This window comes from Lichenostomus cassidix, chromosome 17, assembly GCF_008360975.1.
Source record: "Lichenostomus cassidix isolate B80296 chromosome 17, HeHo_3.0, whole genome shotgun sequence".
Lineage (NCBI taxonomy): Eukaryota > Metazoa > Chordata > Aves > Passeriformes > Meliphagidae > Lichenostomus > Lichenostomus cassidix.
Window position 1 is genome coordinate 8,104,509 of NC_139497.1, and position 18,126 is coordinate 8,122,634.

Consider the following 18,126-nt stretch of genomic DNA (forward strand, 5'->3'; position numbering starts at 1 on the left):
TCGATTCCAATGGAGAGGGGTCTATACACACCGACATTAAACCCATTAATTTCTGTAGGAGTTCCTAGAATTTAAACCCCACTTGTGATTCCCCCGATTTTCTGTAAGCTCGCTACTATTTAACAATTAAAATACCGGGGGTGAGGGTATTAAAACTCCCTAATGCACTCCGCTGATGCTGCGGGGAAAATATTCTGCTTTCTGAGTCATTTGCCCTGAGCTGACTTTCTTTTTGAATGGTTCCGGGGGTTTCCTTCTTTAGCCATAAATCGCATGCAAATTCTTTTTTTTTTTTTGTGTGTGGATGACAGAGTGTGTGAGTGCCTTTCGGAAGCCAAACCAGAGACAGAAAGAGAGAGAGAGAGAGAGAGAGGCTGTTCCTTTAAAGCAAAACTGAAAAAAAAAAAAAAAAAAAATGCCTTCAGGCGTCCTATTACAGTGGAACGAGCCAAGGATCAGGATTTGCAGCTCAGCTATATAAACCCAGCAGAATCTGGCTGATGTGACCAGTCTGCCTTGCTGTCAAAGCTCTCTCTGCTCTCTCACTCTCCGCACACAGCGCCGGGCAGCGCAACTCCGCTGAGTTTTGACAGGACGGCAACGAAGTCAGAGTGGCTTTGAGCATCGTGTTTGTTGCATGGAGGCTGCTGGCAGAGGGATCTGAGCTCTGGCTGAGGCTCTGAGGTAAGTCTGCTTCCCCCCTGAATTCAAAAATCAAAAACTCAGGAGCTCTTCTCGCGCACGAGTTTGCGGTGATCCCGCGCTGTGGCATCATCAGGTGAATATTCGGTCAGGGATGCTGGTAGGGAATATTTGGGGTTGGAGCATGCCTGCCTTGAAGTTTGTCTGTGTTGCCCGGTGGGATAATGTGAGAAATGTCTCAATGGCATCCTTCTGCCCCAATGAATGGATGGAGCAGGAGCTGCTTGGGTGCTGCTTGGACACCAACACAGATAGAAACCCAATAGACAGCAAAGCAGATTTGGGATTTCCTCTTGGCTCCTGGAGTACCATAAATATTTCTCCATCCTCACCTCTCTAGGCTAAATCCACTCGCAGTTTTTAACCCTCCCAGGTGACTCTTGCTGGGACCTGATGAGATCCTGGCCCATCCTGTTGTTAATTTTCTGTCCCCACACTTTCTTTGCACCGAAGCCTTTGTCACCTTCCTCCACACCCCCAGCAGGCTCCAGTTTCTTTCAAAACTCCACTAACACCAGTGTGCAGTGGGGAGCAGGGCACAAAGGATGATCCAAGTGGTATTTTATTCCCAGCTCTCTGCTGGGTGGGTTGTGGGAGCGGGAGGGTGAAATTCTCCATCCTCATGGAAAAACAGAGGCACTTGCTCCGTGTCTCAGCTCCTCGCTCCCTGGTGCTCTGAGATTTTCTGCATGACTGTGTCTGCACTTTCCAGCGAGGCTCAAATTGGCTTAAAAAAGAGAAGCTGGCTGGGAGAAGGTGAACACACTCAGATTCATTTAGGAGTTAAAGCCACTCGCTCAGGATTTTGTGTTACATCACCTTTGCAGTTTTCCCTGCCTGGTTTTCTGTCTGGCTACCGGGAGAGAGAGAGTTTTTGGCAGTGCATCTGAACTTCTGAAAAGTCTGTCTCATACTATGGAAACGAATGATCTGTTCAGACTGAAATGATGGTGATGCATTGTGTTGCACGGTGGAGACATTATAAAATTAAGAAGCACGATAAAAGTATTTATAAAATTTTTCTTCATGAAAAAACAAAAAATAATGAGGTGGATGCAATTCTGTGGTCTGGGTAAAAGCCTTGCTGTCCAGTTGTTGGGTTTGGTTTTCTCTCGTGGTTTATTTTTTTTTAAATCATATTAAATATTGGGAATTCATTTTCCACACCTCCTGATTGTGTGATAAGTGGGGGTTGTTTTGTCGTGCTGGGTTTGTGCATTTGCCTATTCAAGCTGTGAAATCATGGCAAGGTTTGGGTTGGAAGGGACTTTAGAGATGATCCAGCTCCAGCCATGGGCAGGGACACCTTCCACTGGACCAGGCTGCACAATTTAGGGGAGCTCTAGTCCAAAAATGAGGTGTACAATGGGGATTAGGGACAGTCCTTGGAATCCTAGGAAAACTTGCAGAACTGTGATGTCCTTGGCTGTTTCTTACTCTTATAGGGAATGCAGGGACAAACTGAATGCAAAGAGGTTTGACCAGATGAAAGTGTTTAGCCAAGACAAGAGAATTGCTCTGTCTGCAGCTCAGCTTCTCTGGCAGGGAATTTGGGAAGCAGCTGGAAGATCTGTCAGGGTGTTCCCAGGGAAAGATGTGCACCTGAACTGAGCAGTGATGGGAAAGGGGTGACAGGGGCTGTGCCCCACTGTCACCAACCCTGTCACACTCCTCTCCCCAGTACCAGACTGGCATTCCCTTCCCATATTTTGTGCTCATTAATTTTATCCTCTGGCTCCTTTCAGCCCCGAGAAATTTCTTTGCAAGTCCCAGCCCTAAATCCTCTCCCCACAGTGACTTTATCAGTGTTTCCAGAGCTGTGGAAGAGCCAAAGGATCTGCAGCAAAGACCCCAGATGAGAATGGCAGGTCTCATCTGGAGAGAAAGCACAAATCCTGCTAAAGAAATCCCTTCCAGTTACACGGTGGTCATGAGCACATGGAAAAGAAAGCCAACCAGACCCAAATCTCCTGTTGAAATAGTGATGTTTAATGATGATAGAACTTACAGGGAGCATCCCTAAATGTGCTCCACAAATTCTGAGTAGGTGTTAGCTGGAGGCTTTTTAAAATCTATCCTGTTTTTTTTATGCCAGCTCTTTAAAACTGGATAATTTCTCCTCAGTTTTCACTCAAACTTAACTATCATGTTGCTATAACATCGTTTCTAAAGGTGTTTGACGTTCAGCTTATTTTTCATACCAGTGCTTTTTATAAAATAGCTAAAAAAAGCCAAAGATTATTCACGGGTAAAGATGTTCTGACTTGCTGCAAAGAGACTGTCAGAGTTTGTTCTTGAGTATTGTCTCACTTTTTGATAAGAAAATGAGAGTAAATGCAGGGTCTGTGCTTTCTGGGACTTTCTCACCCTTTTCAAGAGTGAGGCAGAACTAAAATCCAAAAGTGCCTGGGAAACAGTGATGTTGCTTCGGAGCCAGAGCTTTAACCCTTTCATCCCTCCTGGCAAAACCATTTGGAGAACCAGAGAAGCTTAGGCAGCTCTGTGCCATTTTCCTGCTCCAACACCACGGTGCCTCTGTCCACCCAGCTGTGCCCCGAGGTTTGAGGGGTGCTGATGGCATTTAGTTGTCCTGGTTTGGGCCATGGTGGGGTGTAAAAGGATGTAAGGGAGAAACAGTGTCCCTCCTGTCCTGTATCCCTCGGTGAGCTGGTATCCCACTGGAATATTCCATTTGGGAGCAAGATTGAATGCAGGGGGTGGTGTTTGCTTTGTTCTCAGCCACACATTTACCTGTCCTTCCTCGGTGTCACAGGAGAAATCCAGAGTGGGTAAATAATTACTCTCGTTTGAAGCCTGTGATTTGATGAATTCCTCCTTGGCCTCGTGCCATCTCAGGCTGCTAAGCTGAAGGGCCACTGACAGTTTTAAGGTCCAGTGGCTCATAAAACTGCAGGCTTAGGAGTGGATGATTTACATCCCTGGAAAGTTCGAAATCTCAGCTTTCCAATAATAAAAAGGTATTTGTTTGGAGCTGTGGCAGTTTGAGATATAGGGCTTTAAAAGTGGGCTCTGATTTACCAACAGGCACTTTCTCTGACTTAATTCCTGGTGTGAGTTTAGCACACCCTGCTCTGAGACTGATCTCTGATCTAACCCTGTGGTTATAAACTACACAAGTCTGAAACTACTGTAAAATGTCATAGCTGCCCTTAGTGGTTTTAAGGAAGCTGCTGATGTCATATTACAGAAAAAATCATTGTTGCTGAAGCAGGAAACTAAGGAAGACAGCAATCAAAGGGAAATAAATTAGTATTTTATCATCTACCAGGCTCAGAAATATCCAAAACTGGTGCAAGCAATCATAGGATTAGTAACTAATGAGTTCTGGACAGGAAACGTCATAACTTGAGGTCAAGAGCTGAAAATAAGGAATGTGTACAGATTAATTATGAGTTTATAAGATGCAATTTAGTTCCTTATACTGCTTGATATTGAAGTGGATTTACTGCCCATGGCTTTGGTTGGTTTGTTAGGGGTTTATTAGGAGTTGATGTTGTAATTGTTGCTCCAGCATTTTAGATACTCACTGTATTATAAATTATGCTCATTGCCACAAAGAACTTGCAATTCTAATTATTAGCTATAAAAAAAAAAAATTGCCTAGTGAACAGAAAAAAGAAGGAAGAAGGTAGTTCTTTGAGGAACTGGAAAGCAGAGGAATGAACGACCCTGAGGGACAATCCTGGGCTGTCACAGTTTCCAGCCAGCTCAGGGTTTCTCCAAGTGTGAAATCTCCCCTCCCTCACTGTCCACTCTGTGTCTGACCCTCTGGCCAGACTGAGCTGCAGTTAAAAGCCTTCCACATGTGGGACAAGTTAGAGGCTGGGCATGGTTCCAGCTCCTGAAATCCTTCAGAGCATGATGTAAGAGCACGGTGAGGATGGGCAGACAGCGAGGTGGAGTCCATGGGGTGCTGCCTGACCAGAGGTGCCTCCTGAGCCTGCAGGAAGGGGCTGGGCATTGAAAGAAGGAATAGATGGGGATCCTTCTGCTAAAAGGGTAAAGTTTGGATCACTTAGTGTCTCGTTTTAGCATTGGATGAATGATAGGTGTGCTCTTATTACTCGATTTATCCTTCATATAAGATTTCCCTGGATTTTTATATGCATCATTTCTCTCTTCTCTATGCTGCCTATCCTGTTGCTGACAAAAAATCCCATCAAAAACCCTCCCACCTGCAGCTTCAGTGAGTATGTCCAGAAGTACACTTTGAATAATACTAATTAATATAAATTATACCTCCCAGCACACCCCTCCCAAAACAATATGAAATTTTACAAAGTCAATGGGAAATAACTCTGTTTTTTGTTTGCCTTATGCATGAGCCAATCCCCCAAGACAAATCCACCCCGGCCTGATCTCGTCGCAAGAAATTCCTCCAAGCTCCCATCCTGGATTGTCTGCAGTTTCAATTAAACCAAGGTGGGATGGTGCCAAGTTTGCAGGAGAGTCCCAGTGCCCAAACAGGCAGTGGCATTCTGTATTCTTTGGGGAGCGCAGGGCGCCGTTGCCAAGTTTGCATTCAGTCATCCATCACATATTAGCCCACTGGAGGTCCATTCTTCCCGAGCAATGGGGGAGCTCTGCTTCCTACCCGGAGAGATTACTCACACAGAAATCCCTTTCCCCAAAACCAGGCGACAGAAAGGTTCCTTTCTTCGCTCCCTACCAGCGCCAGCTTTCCAAAAACCCCACAAAAATCATATTGTTTCATGCTCGGCAAACATGTTCTCTGCGGCAATTGAGGAGAAAGGGCAGGGTGGTAGGAGAGAAATCTTAAATACAGATTTTTCCAGAAGTCTTTGCTTCAATCCTGGGCACAACAAAGGTCTGTTTTAGTGGCTGCCTCTTCCCATGGCAGGATGGAGTGTTGGCTATGTGGGGATAGATATTGGCCAGCAGGCTGAAATGGAGAGCCTGGGAAATTCCATTATGATGATTTTTGCTTTCAGTTTACCCAACATGCACCAGAACTTGACAAGCTCATAAGCCTAAAATTGCAAATGCTGATTTTGTTGTGGAATTAGGATATTTACTGGGATATTAATCTGAAGAGTCTTGATTCTTTGTTAAATTTAGCTTCTTTTCCACCATTCCTGCAGCACAAAGCTAAAAGGGAACATCAATTTCTTCTCCTGTGGGTATATGAAAATTAAACTGTGAGATCCTTTCCCTGTGTGCCCATCAGAGCTGGCTAAAGAGTTATTTCCACCATTAAGGAAAAAGGTTAAAAAAAGTTTTGTTTTCAAGAAACAAATTCACTTTTCATCGGCAAGGAATCAAATACCTGGAAATAGGCAGATTCTGTGGGTGAGGTTGGGGTTTATCTCAACCCAGGATGCAGGGCCAGCAGGCTGTGGGCTGAGCACTCTGGGATTGTGGTTTTGTCGTCTTGGCTGTGATGAAAAGCCTGCATTTGGACAGGAAAGGGTCACTCTGAGTGTGTGCTGAGCACTTCAGCACAAGCCCTTGGTGGTGATTTCCCTCCTCAGCCCCTCTGGATTTCATCTCATCAGGAGCTCTTGGCCTTTCCAAAGGAGCTCCATGGCCACTCTGCACTGGCTCTTTGTTTCTCCTGGTTCCTTTGGAAAGCCAACCCATTTTGGATCTGCTGAACCCTCCTAAATAGCTCCTCTGTGCTGGGGGACAAAGCTGCACGCCAAGAAAGATATAAAGGTGGCTTGTGATCTGCAGGCAGCCCATTCCTCTTGGCCAGAGGCAGCGCAATGCACATTTTCCCTTTCCTCGTGCCTTGTCCTTCCCTCCTGCATGGCTTGTAGCTCCATAATTCAAGGCTGACTCTGATGAATGCTGCACACTGTGGGCCACAAGGCACAGGAGAACAGGATATATGCAAAGGGAAACTTCTCAGATCATTTTTCTTATTGCAGGGGTTTGGCCATGTAAACAGTTTCCAGGAAAAAAAAACCCAAACCGCTGGCATTTCCCATGGTGAGCATTGCTGATGAATGTCCTATCTATTTTTCCAGTTTGGTGGCCAAGAGGAGTGTTTAGAGGAGGATATACCACCTACAAGCCAGGGAATTTATATTTCCAGTGCCAAGTGTTAATTATGATGTCGACTTAGGCACTTTACAGGTTAGCAAGTCAATCACAGGAGCAGCACTCCGAGTGCTGCAGCTCCAGGCGTGATGGAAACCCTGGAGCTCCATTCCCAAATACATCAGCATTATTTGGTGCTTTACTGGTCATTCTCAGGCTGTTATTTCATATATTGTTTATTTGTCTTAGCAAGAGTACTTTGGGATCTGACAGGGTTGCTGGCAGAAGCGAGGAAATTCAGTTTATTACCACCAGCCATGTGGCAGGGAAACTTTCTTGGTTGTTCTAATCCCTGACCTTGAACAATTCCAGAGACTGGGAATCCACAACCTCTCTGGGTTATATATCCCTATATATCCTGTATCCTAATATCCTAGTAATAAATGGGAGGAAAGGGGGCCTTAATTTAATGAAAAATCAACCTAATAATTTTGATCAAAATTCAATCTTTGGTGCCCAGCTCCACCTGGGAGGGAGCTTTCCCTGCTGACAGGAGGAATATTTCATTCCCTTTGATATGGGGTGTTGGATGTCCATATAACACACATGCTCAGCATTGCCTTAATGATATCTTTCTGAGGATGCCTTGGGCTGCTCCAGTTTGCTCTGTGCTCATATAGGTCAGCAGTGCTGCTCAGGGCACAAACCAGGCTGACAGAGGGGCAGTCAGAACTCACAGGGTATTTCCCATGCCCAGAGTGTCCCTGCACTGTCCCTGTCCCCCCCAGCCTGCCCTGCTGAAGGGATGGCTTTCTCCTTTTTGGGGCTGCCAGCCAAATTCTCATGTGACACAATGGCATTGATTTCACTGCTGCTGGATAATTGAGCTCCACAGCCCTGCTGTCATCATCCCCTGCTCAAATTGCTGCCGGCCAAGGCTGTGGCACAGGCAGGTCTCAAGTCACTGTGGGTTAAGGGAATGAGGTCTCAGCAGGGCTGCTGCAGGTCTCTCCAGCCTCCCATTAATGTGACAGTGCCCAATTTGCTGGCATTTGAAGCAGCAGTGCAGATTTTTGTCCGAGTTCAGTCACTAATCACTGCTCAGGGCTGTGTTTATGGCTGTATTTTCCATTTCATTACATAAGTGCTTCTGCTTTGCATCAGAGCACTGCAAAACATCCCCAGACTGGACTGCTCAGAAGCTTTCCTCTCTTTTTCCAAGTGCCTTGCACTCAATTTGTTTCATATCTTGCAAATCTCATTTATATTTCACTTCCCCTTGCCAAGCCGTGGCTGATTTCATTCCATCTCCTCTCCACGATGGATTTTGTTCTAGCATGAGTTTGCTACCCTTCCCTGGCTTGCCAAAGATGCAAATTCTTGATGCTACCACATGTGACAGAACTAGGCCAGGCAGATCTGCAGCCTGGGGGTGATTACTGGAAGTCAGATTTCAAGGAACTCCTTCTGTGGTCTTGTGAGTTCGAAAAATGTGCACATTGCTGCTTGTTTGAGGTGCTAGTACCAAGGACAGAGGAGCTCCAGCAGGGAGGAAAAGCCGCCCAGGGAAGCTAATAATTGGTATAAAAGCAAAGAACTGCCTGGTGAAGGGTTACCCATCTGTTTCCTCAGCTTCTTTTAAAACTGTGCCCAGAGTCGGCTAATGACAATGATAATTGTCATTAAGGAATGATAATTCTGGTCCTCAGGAACAGTGCAGGCTTTTTTGGCTGAGTCCCGAGTCATTTTTAGGGCTTGAATAAGTGTGTGGTTAAATCAAAGTAAAATGATCAACCCCATGCAAATATTCCTAATGAATTCTGAGAGTATCCTGCTGCCTGCTGACCAATATCATCCACAGCAATCCACACAATTAAATAACTTCTGTTATTCCAGGCCAATATAAATGCAAATTGCTCATGCTCTCAGTTACAGCAAAGCCATTAAAAGAGGAGAATTCCGCCTCTCTTGCCTCTGTACGTGACATTCCTTCAGCTAAAATGATTTTAAACGTGGAGAAGTGTGGGGCTGGCTGTGTGGAGCAGAATTTTGGCTAATCTCTTCCTCCTGACCTCCAGGAGAAATTTGAAAAACAGCTTCCTCAGAGGTGCTGTACAAATGCTGTCCCTGTGCCTGTTCACTGTGTATTTATTTAATATGTCAGCAGTTTATCATTCTTATAAGAGGTCTTTATTTCTACTGCACAGATGTCACCAATACTTTTGGTAAATGTATTAATTTGGCATCTGTTTTTTTTATTTAATAACAGGTCAGCTATTCATTCACCTATACTTATTCTATTTATCAAGAGTACTGATGGCTTATTTCCTACCTCTCACTATCAGTACAAAAGATGATGTTTGATACCTAAATCATGAATTTTTGAGGCAAATGACACTGGCCAAGTCCCAGTCTCCAGCACTGGCTGCTGTTCTCAGCAACTCCAGCTTGGCATGAAAGGAAGAAAATTCAGCAGTCTTGAATTTCTGCTCTTCCCATCCCATCCCAAAACCACCTAGAACTTTGGGAAACGGGCTCTGGAAAAACTTCGAGGTGGTTTTGGAAGCAGCAGCGTGGAGAAGGGCCTGGAAATGAAGCAGAGCTTTGTGTGTGGAAGGAACACGAGTCTGTGATTCATGCGCGAAACACACGAACCTCAGGCTCTGAGACGGCCATCAGCAAAGCCCTCAAAATATTCCAGAGCTTCCAGCGTCTACCCGGAAAATAATGAGCTCCTGACAAAGTGTAACTTGGCAGAGAAACTTTCCAAAGACAAGTTTAGAAAAGCGCAGATCTTTTCCAGCTCCGCGTCTTTGCTGCGCGCAGGGAAAAGCCAAGAGCCCCAGCGAATGCTTTTGCTATTAGGAAAGGCTTTATTAAAAGGTACAGGGCGTACTTCAGAGGCAGGAGTGATTTCTGCCGGGAGAGTATGCACAGGAGCTGCTTTTGCTATGAAAAGGGGTTTTTTTTTGTATATTGGAAAAGGCACTAATTGAGGCTTCTGTGGCTGTGGCAGCTCTGCCATGGCTGGGATTCAATTCTGTTCAGCAGCCCAGAGCTCTGCTCGTGTCTTCAGAGAGGGATGGGGGAAAGTCACTCCTGTGCTGGAAGTGCAGACAGGGGGTTCAGGCAGAAGCCAGGCAAAAGGAAGGTGTGAAGCATCCATTCTGCTGTCCCAGTGCCTGGGATATGACCCATTTCTGCAGCTCTGCTTCTGTTTTTAGAACAGTGCCAGTTTTTCTGAACCATTGTTGTCTTTGCTGCTCCCATCTCTGGTGCGTCCTGCTGTTTCTAATGCACAGTTTTTGTCTAGGCTGTGTCTGCTCTGGGCTTTTTCTTGCCCCTCTGACAGCTACAACAAGAACAGAGGTTGTTTTGCAGATGTGAGAAAAAAGTATTTAGCAGATGGTTTGGTTTTTTTTATTTTTATATTTCCCCTCCTGAGTTTGTAGCAAATTGCTCCACTTGGCTGATTGCTGTGCCCCCTGCCAGGAGCCTGAATGCAGCTCCACAGCACCCCACTGACCTGCTTGTTTTGTTCCTCTTTCCTGAGCTCCCATTTCCAGAAATTGATGCTCAAATATCCGAGCCCATAACAAAAAAAAACCCAAGCTCCAAGGGCAGACTGAACTCCCTGTTAACTTGTGCCTCACCCCAGTCCCTGTGAGTTAGAGCAGATGGGTTTGGTGTGAGCTCTCCCATGGTTACCTCTCGCAATGCTGCTTCTCTCTTTGTAGTTTGTGTGTCACACATTTGAGTAATCTGCTCTGTAAAACAGCCAGGCTGTTTCTTGTGGCTGCTGTGAAATTCCTTCTGTGGCCAGAGCTGGATGAAGGATTCTCCTGCACTTCCCACCCTCAGGGGTGAATCACTTGGGTTGTGTAAGAGCAGCAAACTTTGGCACGCCAAGGGGCAGGAGGATTGTGCACAAGTGAGTAGGAATATTTCCTCTGATCCTATAAAATGTCTAAAAATGAAAGGGCTCTCAATAGACGTAAGAGAATCATCTGGACTCAGGGGTTTTGGGGTGAGTTGCAGATTTTTCTCAAATTCTCTGTTGTCTTTCTCTGTGGGTTTTGGTAACCTTGTAATTTATTCCCATGGATTCATCTTATTCTGGTAAAGGGCCTGGCATATCCTCTTGGCCTCAGAACAAATTGCAATTTGCTGTTGTTGCCCCAGAATTTCAGGCTGTCGTGTGGCTCTGTGCATTTGTGCTGCACATCTGATCAGACTTCCTTCTTCAGAGCAAAAGACACTTCAGAGAGTCAAAGAATCACAGAAGGGTTTGAGTTGAAAGGGACATTAAAGATCATCTCATCCCACCCCTTCCATGGCAGGGACATCTTCCCCTATCCCAGGCTGCTCCAAGCCCTGTCCAGCCTGGCCTTGGACACTGCCAGGGATCCAGGGGCAGCCACAGCTTCTCTGGGCACCCTGTGCCAGGGCCTGCCCACCCTCACAGGGAATACTGGGATATTGGGAATATTAGGATATTGGGAATTCCATTGGTCCAGTTCTATTTAGCTCCATTTCTCTTGTTATGGAAAAGAAGACCAGGGGATGGCAAACTTTTGGTCAGGAAGGTTTTATCTCCACCTTTATTGCTGAGATGTAGTTTTTCCAAGCCTGGGGAATCCATTCATTGGGAAACCTCTTCATTTCCACCTTGCAATAACACCTTAATTCCATACCTCACCATTCCACTGACCTCTTACCCCAAGTAGAAAACATTCCTTGGTTCACCTCAACCTTTATTCCAGTTTAGAGTTCCCCTTCAGTCAGTGACTCCCTGGGAAGCTCACCTGGAAGTTTGTATTCCCCGATTTCATAAAGGAGAATTTGTCCTCCCCACAAAGGTCCATCCTCACAGCTCCACAACCAAGGCTTTGTGGTAAAGCAGAGGTGAGCTCTGTGCTCCCTGTCTGTCCTCACCTTCCTCATGGGACAAATCCAGGAGGAATTACTCCTTTCCTTCCTCTGCCTGAGCAGCAGGACCAAAATATCACCCACACCCCTGCCACTGTTGGGAATGTGAGCTGAAATATATTCTAAAAAATCAGATTACTCCAAATGAGCATTTGTTTGGCTTTTTCAGCTCGGCATTTACCTCCTCACATCCTAAAGGGAATAAACCTAATTTGTAAGAAAAACCCTCTGCGTTTTATAGATGCAGTTTTTTAATTTCCTGGGCTTTGCACCTCTGAGAAACATGAGAAACCATGAGTGAGACATTATTCCAGCCAACCTTCTCCAGGCTGCATTATTCCCTTGAACTCCTCCAGCAGCATCCTTTTTGCATGGTCTCATCCTTTTTTTGCCTCCAACAAAAACAGGATTTTTAAAAGCACAACACACAGACATATTTTTAGCTGCTGTGAATCCCTGCAGTGCCATGGGTCACATCCACCAGCTGCTCTGACATGTTTGGGAGGCAAAAAGTGGAATTGTCTCAGACACCAGAAAAGCACCAGCAAATCCCAAACCCGAGAAATCTCCATGTCTGTCTCCTCTGCTGCCTCTCCCTCCCCAGCTCTGCTTTCTTCCCTTCCAAGCTGTTTGTTTTACATCCCGAGCCGAGCTGAGTCCCAGCCAAACATCCTGGAGGGGCAGGGGAGTGTTAGTGAGCCATAGTTACAATTCTTTGGTGGATAACAAGCAGGATTTGCCTCGGGAACAGGAGAATCCCTGTCCCTGAAGGTGGTAAGGAGCTAGAGGGAATTGTGCAGAGCAGACAGCAATTAGAAGCCCTCTGGCTCCTGGACCAGTATTTTGAAGGATTTTGCTGCCTGAAAATTCAGTTTGGTGTTTGAAACTGCACTGGGATGTTTTACCCTCTGATGGGCACAACTCTGAGCTTTTAGAGGTGGGAGTGAGCATGAGATTAATTCTGCTTTTCTGTCCTGGGGTGCAGGAGAGCATGGGCACTGTGGGTTCACTTCCATAAATTTTCACTCAGTAATTGAAGGCCAGGCTGCTCTGGCTTTTATTAGAAAAAGGAGCAGAAATCCTTTGAAGAAATTATTGAGGTGGTTATCCTTTCAAGCAGTTTCTTGTTCAAAGCCATTGCTGGTTTCAAAGATTTCCCCAAAAATGTTCGTCAGGGAATTTTTTCTCAAGAATAGGAACTCCTGAAATGTTGCTGACTCTCTCTCTCTCAGTTTTCTTCTTGCTGATTCCTCAGAATCAAATGAAAAATGGCATCTTTCAATGACAAAATGTGTTGGGAAAAACTTTCAACCACTTGTATCTGTTACTTTTTTATTACTTGGCTCCAGGTCTTTATACATTTGTTAGGGGACATTCAACAGAGAGGACAGAGAAATACTGAAAGAAATAATACAGAATGACAGGAACAAAGATAATTTTTAAAATTCTGATATAAGGGATCACTGATGCCACCAAATAACTGATGTGAAATACTGTAATTCGAGTAAGTACAGCAGATATCATTTATGAGTAACTTTGAGTGCTTACAGAGAAATCAGTGCAAACTAGCCAAGTGTTTCTTCAGATCAAATAAAAATTGGAGTCAAGTTTATGCCATAATGGGACAAAAGGCCAGTTGTGGTGAAGGATTTCACTGCTGCAGAAGGTGTCTCTCCAGCAGGGAGAGGTGTGGGGTGGCTTCAAGGAGGTTTGTGATGTTTGGATGCTGCATTGTGACTCTTCCAGGTGATCTTAGCCACATGGATGGCTGGAGCTGGTGTCTGCACAGCTCTGGGCTCTGGAGAAATCTTCAAAAAGGTGAAGATTTTTGCTCTGTCACCTCAGAACAATGAATCCCTTCTTGTACTCCTTTCCCATCTTATTCCTCTCCCCTTTTCCTGTTAGGTAAAACAAAAAGGGAAAAAAAAACCAAAAAAACCCAACCCAACCCAATGTATTTATTCACTTCTCTATTCTGCCTGAGCCTGTTTTTTAGAGACCCTTCTTTTGTGAGTTTAATCAGATGCTTGATAAGAGAAAAAGCGTTGCTAACTAACCCAGGCTACAAAGCAGCCCCTTCAGGGAGCACATGACCTCATCCCAGGATTACTCCAGCCCAGGAATTCAGACTCCAGCAAACACCCAAAATAAACCTTTGCAGGGTTTTATCCTCCTCTCCTCGGCTTGGCATCTGCTTTGCCAACGTCCTCCTCAGTGGCTGGGGCGAAACACCTATGGAAATTTAGATTTTCCTGCTCCCAACCAGCCTGCCCTGCGCTCCAGAGCTGCTGGCTGGAGCTGCCTTTGGGCCAGAGCCCTGCTGGAGCAGCCAGCTCTGGCACCAGGCTGGTTTTCACTCCCAGCCCCATTGTGTGCCTGGCTTTTGTGGGATGCTCAGAGCCTTGGCAGCTGGGAGAGGCTCTGGGAACGCCTGTGGGGTCACACACAGCGATCCCAAAACTCAGCCTGTGCCAAAAGGTGGCACAGATCCCTCCCTGATGGATGAGAGGTGACACCATGGTGTTGTCTAGGTGCTCTCAGGGCGTTTAGCACCTAATACTGGACAGCACTGACGTGCTGAGGAAATAATTCATTCCTGCTCGGGAAGTTTTGGGGTTTCCAAGTGCTTTGGGATCTCAGTGTGGGTGCCAAGACTGAGCTCCTGTTGCCCCTGTGATGAAGAGGAGGATGAGGAGGGCAGCTCCCCATCCTGGCACACTCCTGCTGGACAAGGTCTCCAAGGAAAGGCAGGGAAGACTGCTGCCCTTCTTGAAGGCAAATGACCTAAAAGGCAAACTCCAGGCTGCAGTCTGGGTTTAAGCCCCATTACCCCCAGCCAGGAGCTCACAGCCACGCTGGAAGGCAGCACAGCTGCAGCTCACACTGAGATCTATCATTTATTTGTTTCTAATTATGCACCTTTAGCAGCAAAGCACATGAAAGATTAAACACCACATTACAAGTGTGGTCTGATTAATTCTGCACCACACATCGAAGTCACTCAGCAATTACCTTCACTCCTTTTTAATGTGGATAATTTTATTAAATCTGGTGGTACCAAAACTGAGTTAAGAGCTTTGGATTCCTGTTTTTAGCGTGGTCTCCTCCCGAGGCTGGCTGGTTATATATAATTATTACATAATGCCACGTTGGATGCTTCTCATTTAAACAGCTGCTTAAATTGCTGCAAGGCTCTGGTGTGAGCCAGGAGAAGTTGGGACATCACAGGATCCAGCAATGCCACTGCCTTGGGGGCTGAGCCTGTAAATGGGAATTCTCCATCATGCTTGGCATACCTGATGTTGCAAAGCCTTGAGGTTTGAGTTTATTCCACAAATAATTGGCCTTGAGAGTAAATCCTGCCCTGAACACCACGGTGGTTGGGTCAGAGCAGCTCTGCTCCAGTCAGGTTGGGCATTTCCAAAGGCATCTCCTTTGCCCTTTCTCTGTCAATCTTGTCCCCACCTGTGACCTCATTAGGAGATGACTGTGATTAAACCTCATTAAGAGCTGTAGCCATTTGGCTCCTGCTATTTAACACACTTGAGGCTTCCTCTAATCCAGGTGAGGTATTAAAAGAACGAAGAGACTCTAGCATGAAAGCCAGAGAATTTAGGCAGAAAATTTGAGAGGAGAGAAACCCTTCTCATGGGGTTAAACTGAAGGATATCTTAGAAATACAGAAAGAATTAAGACATTTAGTTTAGTTATTTATGCTTTTTTAGGGTGCAAATCTCCCACAGACTTATTAGAAGTCAGGGTGGGAACTGGCTGGGCTGGAATGGCAGAACTGAGGGATGATCTCAGCTCCCCAAGCCCCAGCACAGCGCCATTGCCACCTGCCTGGCTCTCCCCTGAGCTCTTGCTGCTTTCCTCCTGGTGGAATAGCAATAGTGCTGTGCTCAGGCAGGGTTTCTTTGCTTTTCTCCTCATCAGCCAGGTAATTCCAAAGAAACATAAATCAGGGGAGGCTGTAGGACTCAGAAGCTGGAAGGCACCTCTTGGTTGCTGAGTCCCATATCCTGTTATTGCAAGCACCTCATTACATGACCTGCTTTTCACTTCTCTTTAATTATTGCATGTTTTCAGCAGTCATTTGCTCCCCACTGTATCTGCCAGCTGACTTTATGTTTCATTTAATTCACGAGATTTGCTCAAAACATTTAATATTTCATTGATCAGAAATGTTACTGATACTGGAAAAAGACTACCTCTGATCCCTGAACTTTTACTCTGCTTTGAAAAAGAGCCAAACTCATTGTTTAGTTTGGAAAGTTCTGTTCTCTCTCTGAGATCCTGAACAAGGATAGACCTGGAGAGATTTTCCACGGCTAAGAGGACAAAACTTCTGAAAGAAAAGTAGTTTATAATGGAATAATCATGCTAATTTACCTCCAAATAGTCACTGTACAACAGAAGGTTTAGTCTCTCATGGGTCTCCTTTTATGCTTATCAGTCAGAATTTACCAAAGCTCTTTCACATTTTTATGGCTGTTGGCTGCAGTGGGTTATTTCTCCTTCCCCTTTGTGGCACTGTCATGCTGATGGCTTTGAAATATGAGCCCTTGCTAAATTGGAAATTGTACACAAAGCAATTAATTAAAATTCCTTCCAAAACAGCCCTGGCAAAGCCCTGCCTGTGGGCTGCTTTTCAGCCAAGGTGCAATGGGTGGAGGCTAAAATGCATCCAAGTGGTTTTACTTCAAGATGATGTACAGTAGGATCTGTGAAGCAGAAACTATACCAAAAGCAGGAATATCATCTAAGAGTCGTAGCCAAAGGTGAAAACTGAACTGAAGAATTCAGGCTCAGCTGAGTGATGTTTAATGCAGGACCTCAGGGGCTGCATGGAGCAAAAAAAATCCAAGTATTTGTCTTAATTGCTGCTCTTTGAAAGAGTTTGAAAGATCACTATTCTAGTGAGCACCAGGAACTCTTGTAGGGTTTAAAATAATCTAAAATTCCTTTTGCTTTTATGACTAATTCCAGTTCTTTAAGTGCTGTAAATGCCTCCTGGGAGGTGCTGGTGTTTGAGCCACTGGGGTGAGACTCAAAGCTTCCTCATCTTGCAGGGGATAAAATACCTCAGCAAAAAGGGCAGAGGTTCCTGGGAGGAAAGGAGGCTCAGAGTCAGCCTCTCCATGTCCCAGCTTTCTTTATCTGAAGTGGAGGAGTGTGCTTTGTTTATCCATTATCATTAAAAACTCTTTCAGACAAGAGGCTCTTTGCCATTCCTCCAGCACACGTGGATGCCATGAGGCTCCTGTTGTGGGGCTGTGGACATCAATTAATCACTTCTGGCACAAAAAAAGTGGGGTTGTGTCACTTGTGGCTCTAGAGTTCAACTTCTCCTGTTAAACAAACAAGTTTTAAAACATCCCTCCCAATTGTTTCCTCTCTGCCTCTTTCTCCACGGAGTTTTCCCAGAGGATGCTTTCCTGCTTTCTCCCCTTTTTCACTCCCATTGCACCTCCACAGCCAGCAAGATGATTGTGGTTAAAGTTTATCTCCCTTTCTAATTCCCAGGAACAGCTTTAGTCTGAAAATCTGGAGCAGGGTGAGGTGGCAAAGGCTCTCAAATCACATTTTGCTGTTTATTTTGCTGAGAGGTCACTGGGTCTGGATCCATAGTTTTGTGGGGGCTTTCAAATGTGGGATTTCTTATCTGGAAAGCTGTAGAGCACTTGCAGGATGTTTATTCTTTATGGCCTGGCCATGGAGATGGAAGTGAAGTGGTTTGACTATAAAATAAAGGTAAGTCCTCAGCCTGGGAACTGGATGGATTCCTGCTTATCAGACTGAATTAATCTGTTAGAACCACTGGGGAAAAGGCAATCAGCTTCTTTCTGCGCCCTTTGAAAGTTATGACCCTCTTTTCACCTCTTGATGCAGTCGATTTCAGACTTTGAAGAAAATGCCTGAATTATGAAGGTTTCCCCTCGCAGTTTCACACCCTCAGGGTCTGCTCATATCTCATATCTAATTGGGGTTGGAACAATTGCCACACTTCTCTGCACACACATTCTCTGGCAGCCTTGGGGAGCACAGTGGATTTTCTGAATTACTCTAAATTCAGCTGCCTTAAAATTCCTCTCCTTCGAATGGATATAATGTAAATAATAAAAAAAGGCGACAATTTGGCTTTGATCATTTCTGCTGAAAAGATTCAGGACTGATGGCTTGGGACTGTTATGAATTCCTGCTCTGCTCTGTGATTTAATGTAGTTTGACCTACACTGTGTATCCCTGCTGATTCCTTTGCCCTGTTGGAATTGGGAATGGAAACAGAATGATTTTCTGCAGTTATGAATGTGTGGAAACAGCAGTGCAAGTTGATGAAGTCAGAGCTGTTCATGTTTTGGCTTCCCATGTCCAAACTCCCAGGGCTCCCCCAGTCCCTTGCTTTGAGAAAATTTCAATTAACTTCAGTCTTAATCCACTTCTGCTGGAGAAGATTCCCGGAGCCTTGGG

At 45.3% G+C, this 18,126-nt stretch overlaps 1 protein-coding gene across 4 annotated transcripts in view; it reads left to right on the forward strand.

Annotated features, from left to right (window-relative positions):
- The first annotated feature begins 450 nt into the window (after positions 1-450).
- TNC (tenascin C) overlaps positions 451-18,126 on the forward strand; it is a 66,859-nt gene continuing 49,183 nt past the window's right edge. Inside the window, exon 1 of one of the 4 annotated variants that reach the window (XM_085077218.1) lies at positions 451-684. The gene's annotated coding sequence lies outside the window, so the exon portion shown is untranslated. The remainder of the gene's footprint in view (positions 685-18,126) is intronic. The other 3 variants (XM_085077219.1, XM_085077220.1, XM_085077221.1) reach the window with 3 other exon arrangements.